This window comes from Aotus nancymaae, unplaced genomic scaffold, assembly GCF_030222135.1.
Source record: "Aotus nancymaae isolate 86718 unplaced genomic scaffold, 86718_ANA_hifiasm-v0.15.2.pri h1tg000058l, whole genome shotgun sequence".
Taxonomy (NCBI): domain Eukaryota; kingdom Metazoa; phylum Chordata; class Mammalia; order Primates; family Aotidae; genus Aotus; species Aotus nancymaae.
In genome coordinates this window covers 15,025,379-15,029,674 of record NW_026988472.1, presented here as the reverse complement: position 1 = coordinate 15,029,674, position 4,296 = coordinate 15,025,379, and the positions used below count along the sequence as shown (strand labels likewise).

General features: G+C 39.9%; 1 pseudogene; it reads left to right on the top strand.

Annotated features, from left to right (window-relative positions):
* The first annotated feature begins 502 nt into the window (after nucleotides 1–502).
* Nucleotides 503–2,073, top strand: LOC105714299 (RNA-binding protein 39-like; annotated as a pseudogene).
* The last annotated feature ends 2,223 nt before the right edge of the window (nucleotides 2,074–4,296 follow it).

Sequence of the window (4,296 nt, the reverse complement as noted above, 5' to 3'; positions counted from 1 at the left end):
ATTGATGAGAAAATTATTTAACTAGTAGAATTCAGAACTAGCAAAGCGCTCCCACATCAGATAATTAGACTCAAACGTACAAAACTGTTGCATTAAATGCAGTAAGGTTTGATTGATTGGGAGTCCACTAATGCATGATGATTTCATTCAGCTGATGTTAAATTTAATATAATTTAATCTAGCTGACATTTACCTCTGCAGTTTCTCTGAAGAAAGAATGTGCTAAGACACTAGAGCGTGAAGCAGCGGCCGCCATTTCAGGGAGCTTGCCCACGCGGGCTGCCGAAGCCGCAGTCCTGCTCTCCCACGTGGGCTTCTCTAATGCCATCGTGTGTTTTAGATTCGCTCGGGCCTCGCCGTCCCCGGAGCCCGATATTCGTGCTGGGCGGTCCCGCGGCCTGGGCCTAGGGAGTTAGGAGTAGCAACAGCAGTAGCGGTAGAGGCGGCAGCAGCAGTAACTTCCCGAACGGGCGCCCGTAAGCCCGCACAGGCGTTTGAGAAAATGGCAGACGATATTGATATTGAAGCAATGCTTGAGGCTCCTTACAAGAAGGATGAGAACAAGTTGAGCAGTGCCAACGGCCATGAAGAATGTAGCAAAAAGAGGGAAAAAAGCAACAGCAGAAGTCGTAGTCATGAACGAAACAGAAGCAAAGTAAGGAATGAAAGTGAAGTAGAGGTAGAGAAAGGAAAAAGAGCAAAAGCCGTGAAAGGCAACGAAGTAGAAGCAAAGAGAGGCGACGGAGCCGCTCAGGAAGTCGAGATCGAAGATTTAGAGGCCCCTCAGAAGTCCTTACTCCGGACCAAAATTTAACAGTGCCATCTGAGGAAAGACTGGATTGCCTCATAGCATCAAATTAAGCAGACGACGTTCTGGAAGCAAAAGTCCATTTAGAAAAGACGAGAGCCCTGTGAGGGGCCTACTGATAATCTAACTCCTAAGGAAAGGCATGCAAGGACAGTCTTCTGTATGCAGCTGGCGGCAAGAATTCGACCAAGAGATTTGGAAGAGTTTTTCTCTACAGTAGGAAAGGTTCCAGATGTGAGGATGATTTCTGAAAGAAATTCAAGACGTTCCTAAGTAATTGCTTATGTGAACTTCGTCGATGTTAGCTTAGCTCAGTGCCTCTAGCAATAGGATTAACTGGCCAACGAGTTTTAGGAGTGCCAGTCGTAGTACAGGGATCACAGGCAGAAAAAAACAGAGCTGCAGCAATGGCAATTTACAAAAGGAAAGTGCTGGACCTATGAGGCTTTATGTGGGCTCGTTACACTTTAACATAACTGAAGATAGGCCTCGTGGGATGTTTGAGCCTTTCAGAAGGATTGAAAGTATCCAGCTGATGATGGACAGTGAAACTGGTCGATCCAAGGGATATGGATTTATTACATTTTCTGATTCAGAATGTGTCAGAAAGGCTTTGGAACAACTTAATGGATTTGAACTAGCAGGAAGGCCAATGAGAAGTTGGTCCTGTTACTGAGTGTACTGATGCTTTGAGCGCTAGTTGATTTTTGGATAGTGATGAACTGGAAAGGACTGGAATTGATTTGGAAACAACTGGTGGTCTTCAGTTAATGGCAAGACTTGCAGAGGGTACAGGTTTGCAGATTCCACCAGCAGCACAGCAAGCTCTACAAATGAGTAGCTCTTTGGCATTTGGTGCTGTGGCAGAATTCTCTTTTGTTACAGATTTGCAAACAAGGCTTTCTCAGCAGACTGAAGCTTCAGCTTTAGCTGCAGCTGCCTGTATTCAGCCACTTGCAACACAGTGTTTCCAACCTTCTAACATGTTTAGTCCTCAAACAGAAGTTGGATGGGATACAGAGATTAAGGACGATGTGATCGAAGAATGTAATAAACATGGAGGAGCTACTCATATTTATTTTAACCAAAATTCAGCTCAGGGCAATGTGTATGTGAAGTGCCCATCAATTGCTGTCAGTGCATTGCATGGCAGGTGGTTTGTTGGTAAAATGGTAACAGCAGCATATGTACCTCTTCCAGCTTACCACAACCTGTTTCCTGATTCTATGATAGCAACACAACTACTGTTTCCAAGTAGACAATGAAGGAAGATATAGTCCCTTATGTATATAGCTTTTTTCTTTCTCAAGAATTCATCTTGAGTTATCTTTTATTTAGATAAAAATAAAGAGGCAAGAATCTACTGTCATTTGTATACAATTCCTGTTACCTTGAAAAAATAAAAAAGTTAACAGGAATGCAGTGTGCTCATTCTCCCTAAATAGCAAATCCCACTGTATACAAAACTGTTCTCTTGTTCTGCCTTTTCAAATGTTCATGTAGAAAATTAATGAACTATAGGAATAGCTCTAGGAGAACAAATGTGCTTTCTGTAAAAAGGCAGACCAGGGATGTAATGTTTTTAATGTTTCAGAAGTCTAACTTTTTACACAGCAGTTACATTTCACATTTCACTAATGTTGATATTTGGCTGATGGTTGAGCAGGTTTCTGAAATACACATTTAGTGTATGGAAATACAAGATAGCTAAAAGGGCTGTTTGGTTAGCATCTCATCTTGCATTCTGATCCATTGGCAAGAAAGGGAGACTTCAAAATTATAATATTTCTTGATGGTATCTTTTCAATTAACGTATCTGTAAAAGTTTCTTTGTAAATACTATGTGTTCTGGTGTGTCTTAAAATTCCAAACAAAATGATCCCTGCATTTCCTGAAGATTTTTAGTGAGAGTCTGGTAAGCAAAGCAGTCTGAGAAAGAAGTAGGAAATGCAGAAATAGGTTTTGTCTGGTTGCATATAATCTTTGCTCTTTTTAAGCTCTGCGAGTTCTGAAATATATTTTTGGGTTACTTCAGTGTGTTTGACAAGACAGCTTGATATTTCTATCAAACAAATGACTTTCATATTACAACAATCTTTATAAGAACCACTCAAATAAAAGTCTCTTAAAAAGGTAAAGAAAAGAAAAAGAAAATTACTATAGTGTAAACAACAATGGGTGAAGGTATTTTCATCTTAAGTAATCCAAAAATAATTGTTTTAAGAAACCTTGGCACATTCATTGTAAACCAATCATATCCAACCCATTATGTGGGTATAGAGTGACTATGTGCTCAGTCTGTTGAATTAATCAATACAAAGCATGCAGCTTTCCTACCCTCCTTGAAGAAGACCCATGACTGTGTGTCTGCTGGCCAAAATGGTGGTTCTCAGTGTGGTCCTCAGACTAGCAGCATCTGCATCAACTGGGAACTTGTTAGAAATCCTAATTCTTAAGCCCCAGGTCAGACCTATGGACTCAAATACTCTGGTTGTGTGGCTCAGCCGTCCATGTTTTAATAAGCCCTCCAGGGGATTCTGATATATGCTTAAGTGTGAGAACACTGCACAAGAAAACAGTTGTTTGCTGTTTCAGTGTTCTTAATTACACTCCAAAGAAAGAGAATTCTCCTTCTTTCTGAGTATTCTGTTCTTGAACTCTTTCACCGTTTCATACGGGAATCTCCCCAATGAATTCAGGGAGATGAGCCACAACTTAGTGTTTGTTTATAGTGATTCCAAGAGGTCAAACTGATGCCCATTGTCCTGACAGAGGAATGAAGGCTCAGGGCCTGGCAGGTCTCCTGCTGGTAGAGGAGAATGGAAATTGACCAGGATGTGGAGCTCTCAAATGGTTGAAATAACTTCCAAATCTATTTTTTTCTTTCTCTTATTTAAGTTGTGTTGCAAATGAAATCCAATCCATATTTTCCCTAATTTACATTTAAAATGGTTCAAATGTTATGTTGGTAGGAGATGAGTGAGTCCCCAAGGGACCTTATGAACCTACTAAAACCTAATCTTCAAAACAGGAAGTTGCACTTTACCCAGTGCAAACAAAGTTTAGCACGAAAGGCCTGATTTGTATTTAACTTTGTCAGCCCAAAAATTTGGAATATATTTTAATTTTCAAAACACATTCTCTCCCATTCTCCCTACCATCATCAATCACATCTGCTGCCTTTCCTTCTCTTATAAACTAAGTTATGAGAGCTCTAACTTTATTTTCATAATCATATTCTTGTCTTTTATGGTTAAGGAATCATGAAACTCTGGAAATATCCTAGTTATCCCTAAGATTAATTCAGTTCAACAACCATTTATTGTTGCCTGCACCAGAAAATAGGACTGGCCTGCAGTGGAAAAGGAAATTTAAAAAAAAATCAGAAATGAGTTGATCTTAGCTGAGAAATGACTATTTGGTGCACTAAATATATGTTTGATCATCATTTGTTTCAATTGCTTGAGAATAAGACATAACCTCTGTAT